This window comes from Macrosteles quadrilineatus, unplaced genomic scaffold, assembly GCF_028750875.1.
Source record: "Macrosteles quadrilineatus isolate MER2022 unplaced genomic scaffold, UCM_ALF_1.0 Scaffold_1__1_contigs__length_201487025, whole genome shotgun sequence".
Classification (NCBI taxonomy): domain Eukaryota; kingdom Metazoa; phylum Arthropoda; class Insecta; order Hemiptera; family Cicadellidae; genus Macrosteles; species Macrosteles quadrilineatus.
In genome coordinates, this window is record NW_026542594.1 from 87541365 (window position 1) to 87551166 (window position 9802).

Genomic DNA, 9802 nt, shown 5'->3' on the forward strand with positions numbered 1-9802 from the left:
TCTAGAAAAACATTTTGTTATTCACACGTATATATTATTTTTTAAACCCCAAGCACCAACTATATAAAATGAAAGTAAACTTATTGCCCTACATGAATATACATAGTTATAAAGGCAAGTATACAAATACCCCCGCCGCAGCAAACCTGCGGACTAAGCGAATTTCCATTTGACTGGATTTACACTGAAATGTCTACTTAAAAATATAACATTTATTCTTGATTTAAATAGAATTAGTTTAACAAGTACTTAGGTTTGCTGCATCAGGGAGGGTAAAACTGTTTATTTTTTTTGTTTTTTTTTTTGTAAAATGTGAATAGTTAGTTCACAAACAAGCAAACTACAACAGTTTACTTATTCTCCATAAGAATAACATGGGAATTTTAAATTTACAATTTTTTGGAATTTTCTCCGTAACCATTTGGCGCATAATAACGCTTTAATATACTAAATTATTTGTTTTTTTAAGCTCTACAAAATGGTTTGGAAAGAAATTGCTAAATTTTATGTTTTCTGGGTCAAAATGGGAAAACCCTATTTTTACCCCATAAAACCCCCCGTAAACCCCCGTTCCCATGGTCCGATCATGCTGGATCGCGAACTCGTTCGATTAAACGTACGTTTACACGTTTGTACCAAATTTAATCAAAATCGGATCATTTTTGCTCGAGTTATCGTGCTGACGGACACACACATATATATAAATATAAATATATAAATATATATATATATATATGAATTTGAACGGATGGTGTTTTTGGCCTCTAGGGACCTCAAAACGAAAAAAAATCGGTCCCGCGTCCAGGTCTTACCATGAGTACTACGGTAATAGCTTATTCCCTAAATGGGAAATTCGCTAAAATAAATATTTTATAGTTTTTTCTATAAAATACTGCTGTGCTTTTTTCATTTGGCGATTAAATCGTTTGTTAATTATGACGAAATGTTTCAAAAACGGGCTAAATGTAATGTCCCAGACAATTCTGAATCAAACCATTATGATTATAATAATTATCTCTTGAATTTTTTTACAACTACTTTGTACTCTTTCTTTAAAATCTTATACCTAGCTTTAAGCTGATGGCATATAAATCTATCTCCGTCAGGAATCATAAATGAATTAAATGCCACGGATAACAGTTAAGTTTTGTTTTTAGCTTATAATTTAAGTTTTAAGTTGGGTCTGTCTAGAATGGTGTGGTTTTAGTATTTTTTTTGTAAATGAGGTTATTGGTATTGCGTCTGTTTAAGCTATGATATAGCAGACAGAGTCGCCAGGCCACAGTCATCAACCATTTCATCAACAAGGAGGTTCTACTTTTTCTGTGGCCAGTTTTTTCGTTCGCAATAAGTGATCAGTCAGGAGCTTAGAGGCGAGCTCGATTGTCCGGTTGGCGGTTATGTTGATGGTGAATGTTGTTCGTGTGTGTCCCGCCGCAGCGCCACTGGTGCCATTTTGGCGCGGCATTCAAATCCAACAATGCAACAATAGCGCACAACGGCTGTTTCTCGATTATAGCTCACCAACGGGGTATTCCTGGGAATGCAGGGTCTCCAAACCCCCAAACTAACAAGTGTAAGTATAATCATAGATAAATCATGCTTAGTCTATGGTATAATGTACTAGCCGCTATACCCGTGCCTTGCAACGGGGTCAAGACGCGGAAGAGACAATTTTTGGTTCCTTGAAAATAATGGCAAGCAGCTTGAGAACACTAAATAGAACAGTTCTTATGTTCCCTAGATCTTCTTTATGTAGATAGACTTTTATTAATTTATTATTAGAATTAACTGGCCACATAAACATAACTGTAAAAAATCAATCCATTGCATGTTGCACAGCTTTTTGTTTCTGCTTGATACAAATTTGCTGTTGTCATAAATTTAAAAAAATAATAATAGTGCTGCACCACGGCCCCTTTAACTACTACAGGCCGCGGCCTGGTAGAATTGGCAACGTCGCAAGTGGTGTTGTTCAGTGACAGACGTCCCATAAGATAAAATGGCAGACAGGTTTTCATCAGCCCATTAATTCATTCTTTATTGATTTAAATTTAAATTAATGAACATAATTTTATTAAAATATTTAAAATAAACCACACAGAATTGAAAACCAAAACAATACGAATTAAAAATCTTTATCCGTACATTTTAAGCGGAGTGAATATTGTCATAGTCCAGTAACCAATTTTTCGTAAATACACAAATACCATTAGCTGCTTCCAAACAAAACAGCTGTTACACCACTTGCGACGTTGCCATTTCGAAGGCCGCGTCCTTGAGTTAAATGCGGCCGTGGCTGCACCCTGTTGGTAAACCTATTAACTTTTTAATGCTATTGGACATCACAGAATTAAATTCTTTTGCTGAAACAGCTGTTAAGATTCTTTAATTCCATTTAAATATAAGTGGTACTCATAAGGTTAACATGAGGAAACTCCAGAGCCACTGGGGCGAAGCCGATTGGACGGATCCCGAAATTGATGGTGTTTTTTTATGTGAAGTGGTAGAACATTAAGCCTATGGTAGATGTTCTATATACTATAGTATACCGTAGATTATAGTAAACTAAATTTTCTCAAAATGTGTCCTCTCTCATTGCAAATGCAAAGCACGAGTATTTATCCACAATTAGCATTGTATACCAACCCTGTACGAAGGACGTGTACTCGTATATATATATATATATATAATAGTTATTGGGACTACGCAATTCCTTCAGTCATTGAATTCACCCGCAATGGGTTGAAAATAAATAAGAGAATTATGTGTTTAATTTACTTGAGCCCTCTCCCATCATCCTGCGACCTGTCAAAACTCTCACAATTTTGATTTCAAAAATCGCATTTAGAATTAATAATATTATTCATCCGATAATATATCACAGGTTGTATGTAGTACCGATTTACTTTTTTATTTTGACATCCCCAGAGGCCAAAACTACATTCGTTCAAATTTTAATATATGTATATATATACAGGGTTAGGCAAAAGTCTGGAATCCCCAGAGTTAACTTTTTAACGCGTTGCAGTAGGAAATCCAAACTCGGCACATATTTAAAAGATAAGAAATGACACTTTTTCATCAAAGTTACAATTTTGCCCTAGCCCCCAAAATGGGGTATTTTGGGGGCAGTCCCAGATTTTCAAATGTAAACACCTATCATCCGGCCCCTCATTTTAAGGGGTGCAGGGGTGATATTATCCCTATTCAAAATGGCAGCCATTTTAATTTAAGATGAGCAAGCAAGATAAGTCTGGACATCCCCAGTTAACTTTATAACATGTGGCAGTGGAAGAACCAAACTCGGCACATGTTTACAACATTCAAAAATGCACTTTTTTATTAAAGTTAGAACTTGTACCTGGCCCCCAAAATGGGGTATTTTGGGGGCAGCCCCAAATTTTCAAATGTAAACCCCTATCATTTGACCCCTCATTTTAAAGGGTTTCTCAAGACAAATTAAATGGCGCAAACTAGAGGTCATAGCAGGAAAACTAAACTCAGCATACCTTTATAAAAAAGAGATTTCATCTTTTGGTCGGTACAGTATTAAAATATTAAATTTTTAAAGTTAACTGGGGCCCTCTAGACTTTATCTTGCTTGCTCATCTGAAATAATTAAAATAGATGCCATTTTGATTAGGGGTGCAATATTGACATCTGGTTTGCACCATTCAATTTCTCTTGATAAACCCTTTCAAAAGAGGGGTCACATGATAGGTGATTACTTTTAAAAATTTGGGGCAAAGTTGTAACTTTGATGAAGAAGTGCAATTTCTTATGTTTTAAATATGTGCCGAGTTTGGTTTTTCTACTGCAACGCGTTAAAAAAGCCCACTTTTAACAAATACCATAATAGTGCTTACTGGGAGGTTCCAGACTTGTATATCTTGTTCCTGTATATCTATAGATATGTGTCTGTCCAGACGATAACTTGAGCAAATTTTGTCCGATTTTGATCAAATTTGGTTTGAAGGTGTAAGGCGGGATAAACTTGAATGAGTTCGTGAACCAGCATGATCAGATCATGGGAACTGGGTTTAACAGGGGGTTTTATGGGGTAAAAATGGGATTTTTTTAATTTTTGACCCTCAAAACATAAAATTTCCCAATTTATCTCTACACCATTTTAAAGAGCTAAAAAACAAATAATTTAGTATACCAAAGTGTTTTTGTATGGTTATTGGTTACGGAGAAAATGTAAAAAATTGCAAATTTAAATTCCCATGTTATTCTTATGGAGGATATTGTAAAATTTTTTAGTTGGCTTGTTTATGAATATATTTTGATAAAACTTGGCGGATTTCTTTATTTTATTCTTAGCTATTGATATTTTAATAAAAAACACACTTTATTAGTTTCCCTGTAGCAGCTAACCTTGGTACTCGTTAAACATAAATGTTAATTGAGCGGAGCGAAGCGACGCTCTTTGGGATCAACTTCAATGCAATCTTTATAACACTTAATCTCAATAACGGCTGAACATGTTTTAGCCAAACTTGGGAGGGAAACAGGTCCAAGATGTAGGAAGTGGTGGTGAAGGAAGTAGTAAAGGCTAGCAGTGCGGAGAGTGGGAACGCTTTATGGCAGTTACATTAATGTATCTGCAATACTAAAATGTTATGGGAAGGAAGGGAAACAGGTCCAAGACGTAGGGAGTGGTGAAGGAAGTAGTAAAGGCTTGCAGTGGAGAGTGTGGGAACGCTCTGGGGCAGTTAGATTAATGTATCTAAAGTATTAAAATGCTATGGGAAGGGAGGGAAACAGGTCCATGACGTAGGAAGTGGCGAAGGAAGTAGTAAAGGCTAGCAGTGCGGAGAGTTGGAACGCTTCAAGGCAGTTACATTAATGTATCTGCAATACTAAAATGTTATGGGAAGGGAGGGAAACAGGTCCAAGACGTAGGAAGTAGTAAAGGCTTGCAGTGCAGAGTGTGGGAACGCTTTGGGGCAGTTAGATTAATATATCTAAAGTATTAAAATGCTATGGGAAGGGAGGGAAACAGGTCCATGACGTAGGAAGTGGTGAAGGAAGTAGTAAAGGGGAACAGTTTGGAGTGTGGGAACCATCTGTGGCAGTTAGATTAATGTATTTGCAATCCTAAAATGTGATGGAAAGGGAGGGAAACAGGTCCACAACGTTGGAAGTGATGAAGGAAGTAGTAAAGGCTAGCAGTTCAGAGTGTGGGAATATTTGTATTTTGTATTATACAGTATCTATAAACATTTTTTATTTATTGCTTTTTTAACACTAATACCGAAACCCTACCTAGGCTGGTGTTAACCGAAACCCCCGGTCTGTGAGACCCCATTTGAAAATATTGGACCACGCTTAGACAAACACAAACCGAAACCCTCGGCCTTTGAGACCCCGCTTTAAAATACACTAACGATGGGCTTCTGAGACGGACATGTTATGACCGCATGTTATGCACCCATGCAAAATGAACAAACAATATATCAATAGTTAGGGGAGGAAAAGGGGGGAAGGTATTGGTGGAATGGAATCTCCCAAGTAAACAGTGATGCCAACACGCGTTTTTGAAAATTCCCGTTGGCCTGTCAGACCGGGGTTTCAGTATTAGTGTTAAAAACCATGAAACATGATTGCTCCACTTAACTGGCTTTCTGTACTGTCTTAAAACAGATATATTAATTTAAATAGTTTTCAGCTGACTTAATTGTTTGTTTGTTTTTGTTTTTGTGTTGTTCATGATTTTGAAATGGAAGTAAAAACGATGTAACATAATGTTAGTTTCATTTTATATATTAAAAACTGTTCAATGGCGACGAGGATGAGGAGGAGGAAGGGTGAGAGACACCAGGAGCTAGTAGAAGAAGGTATATTAACACCCAGTCAACCTATTTTCTGTTCTAATTTTGATAAATTTGATGAGGACAATGAGACATGGAGTTCATACATGGTAAGGCTAGACAACTTTTTTGACCTAAACGGAATCACGTCAGAATTAAAGAATACCCCCGCCGCAGCAAACCTGCAGACTAAGCGAATTTCAACTTGTCTGATTACATTTTTACTAAAATATTTCCATAAATAAGACATATTTATTCCCTATTTAAATAACCTTATATTTAACGAGTGCTTAGGTTTGCTGCTACGGGGAAGGTAAAAAGTGTTTATTGACTATACGTCAATAGTATAGGATGAAATAAATAAATTTGCCAAATTTTATCAATACATATCCATAAACAAGTAAACTACAACGATTTTCATTTTCTCCATAAGAATAACATGGGAATTTTAAATTACACTATTTTGGAATTTTCTCCGTGACCGTTAGGCATACAACAGCGCTTCAATATACTAAATTATTTCTTTTTTTAAGCTCTACAAAACGGTTTAGGAAGAAATTGCAAAATGTTTTGTTTTTAGGGTCAAAAATGGGAAAAACCCATTTTTACCCCATAAAACCCCCCATAAACCCCCCGTTCCCATGGTCCGATTATGCTGGATCGCGAACTCGTTCGAATAAACGTAGGATTACACGTTTGTACCAAATTTCATCAAAATCGGATCATTTTTGCTCGAGTTATCGCGCTAACGGACACATATATAAATATATATATATAAATATATATATATATATATATATATATATATATATATAAATACTAGCTGACCCGGCGAACTTCGTATCGCCTAAGTTATAGGTTTCCCCTAAGACAGACCGATGGAAAGAAAGTACCGTTACGTTTAATTTTCAAGATGATCTCGTTCGCATCGCTCAATCGCGTCCTGGTTGAAGTTCGTTCGCTACGCTCACTCGCCTCCAGGTTGAAGTTCGTTCGCTATGCTCACTCACCTTTTGGATGCAAATTAGCTGTTGTCATAAATGTAAAAGATATAATAGTGCTGCACCCTGTTGGTAATCCTTGTAACTTTAAAGCTATTGAACATCATAGAACAGAACCAACTTGTTTAATTGAAACAGCTGTTAAGATTCATTAATTCCATTTCTCATAAGGTTAACATGGGAAACTCCAGAGCCACTGGGGCGGAGCCCTTTTAAGAATTTCGAAACGGGAAATAGTTTACGTCCGATTCGCATACCTACAGAATTTACACACCAAATTTCATAACGATCGGTGAAGTCGTTCCGGAGGAGTTTGCAGACAAACACTGTGACACGAGAATTTTATATATTAGATATATATATATATATGAATTTAAACGGATGGTGTTTTTGGTCTCTAGGGACCTCAAAACAAAAAAGTAAATCGGTCCCGGGTCCAGGTCTTACCATGAGTACTACGGTAATAGCTTATTCCCTATATGGGAAATTCGCTAAAAAAAGCAATATTTGATCAATTTGTTGACACCTAAAGTATTTCACGACCTGAGAATTAATCTGAGCCCATGTGACATTGAGGATAAAAGTTATGACGAAATATGTGAAGCTTTACAATTATTACTGGAACCTAAGGGAAGTATTATTGCAGAACAACATAAGTTCACTAAAAGAATCCAGAATCCGAGTGAATCTGTAGGCAGCTTCGCCAAAGATCTGAAAACCTTAGCCAGTAAATGTGATTTTAAATGTCCAAAATGTAATGCATCAACATCTGACGTTCATCTGCGGCAACAGTTTATTTTGGGCATTCATGATGGAAAATTGCTGTCTAGATTAGGCTAATTGAAATTCACGAAGATAAAACGTTTAACCAATGTCTTGAAATAGCAAGTAACTTTGAGCAAATCAAAAGTGAAACAACGAAAATCCAAGAATCAAATTTGCAATCAAAAGTTGGAGAACAATTTCAGATTCGAGGGAAGAAAAGCGCTAGATATTTGCAAGGAAAGGGTAGTAAAATATCATGTTTCAGGTGTGGGGGACACCATCACATAAGTGCGTGCGAAATTCCAGCAGACATTAAATGTTGGAATTGTGAGAGGAAAGGAGATCTCAGCAAAGTTTGTCGGAGAAAGAAACAAAACATGCGACAAGCTGATGACGCTTCGACAGGAAATGAGTATGAAGAGGAAGGTGAGTGTCAAAATCCACCTTTTATGTCAATGTTATCCATTGTGGATAGAAAGAAGAAATGTACTAAATTGTCTAAGCTCTCGGATGATGCATATCAACCCGAAATGGTAAACAGGCCGGGAAAGATTATGTTAGACTGCACCATTGACGATAAGCGTAGGCTAACTCTTTTGAGTTAGATACTGGTGCTGCGGTCAGTACTATACCACTGCATCTGTTTAAGAAATTATTTCCAGGTAAGATTCTAAATAGAACAAGAATGCCGTTAAGAACCTATACAGGAGAAATAATTCGCCCGGTAGGGTTTGCGACTGTCGAAATTTGCTATGAAAATCAAATATCTGTGGGCAACTTGTATGTTATTCGGGGGAACGTAGACAGTATTTTTGGAAGGGAGTGGTTAAAGTTGTTCAAAATTGAGCTTCCTTCATTAAGCCAGGTATCAGAAGATCATACAGATCATAAAAAAGACCAGTTTATAGAGAATCTTAAGAGCGAATTTCCTAATGTTTTCTTACCAGGAGTGGGTAAAGTACCGAACTATGAAGCTCATTTGAGTTTGAAACCAAACTCTAAGCCGGTTTACCTGCCACCCCGCCCTGTTCCTTTTGCTTTAAGGGATAAAGTCAATGATGAAATTGACAGGTTAGAAAAGGAGGGAATTCTCTCAAAGTTGACCTACAGTCAATGGGGTACACCTATAGTACCGATAGTTAAACCAAACGGGGATATTCGGCTTTGTGCTGATTACAAAGTATCAGTTAATAAGAACTTGGAACCTGATCATTATCCAATTCCAACAATAGATGACATATTTGCGAGCATGAGTGGCTGTAAGTATTTTTCGACTATTGATATTTCTCAAGCGTATTTAAACATTCCCATGGACGAGAGTGCCAGAGTACAGGCCATTAGCACATATAGGGGTGTATATGCTGTCAATAGACTCATGTTCGGAATCAAAAATGCTCCAGCTGAGTGGCAAAGATTCATATCTCAAGCTCTAGACAACATTCCAGGTGTTACGGTGTTTTACGATGACATTAGAGTAGTGAGTAAAACGTTAGAGGAGCACAAAGATCGGCTAAAAGAAGTTTTCAGAAGGCTATCCAATAATAACTTGCGAGTCAATAGTAAGAAATGTAATTTATTTAAAGCTAAGATTGTGTATTTAGGGCATGAAATATCAGAAAAGGGTATTCACAAATGTAAATACAAAGTGGAGGCGGTAGTAAATGCTCCCCGACCGACCAATAAAGATGAGCTTAAAAGTTGGTTGGGTCTCATTAACTATTATGGAAGGTTTGTCAATCATCTCTCAAGCTTGTTGCACCCTTTGTATGAACTGACCAGAGATGGTAGAAAGTTTACCTGGACCTCAGAATGTGAGAAATCTTGGCTTCAAACAAAAAAGGAAATTGCTTCAGATAGAGTTTTAGTTCCATATGACCCTAATTTACCAATTATTCTGTCAGTTGATGCCAGTCCAGTAGGGCTTGGAGCTACTCTTTCACACGCTCTCCCGGATGGATCGGAAAGACCAATATGTTTCGCTTCTCGCACTCTTACGCTCACGGAACGGTCGTATTCTCAAGTCGATAAAGAAGCTACAGCAATCTTTTGGGGTGTAAATAAGTTTTTTCAATATGTGTTTTCCAAAAGGTTTATTTTAAGAACAGATAATAAACCGCTTGTTTCTATCTTCAACCCCGCAAAGGAATTACCACGAATGACTGCACAAAGACTTCTAAGGTATTCCATATTCCTGCAAGGTTTTGACTACGAGGTTCAACA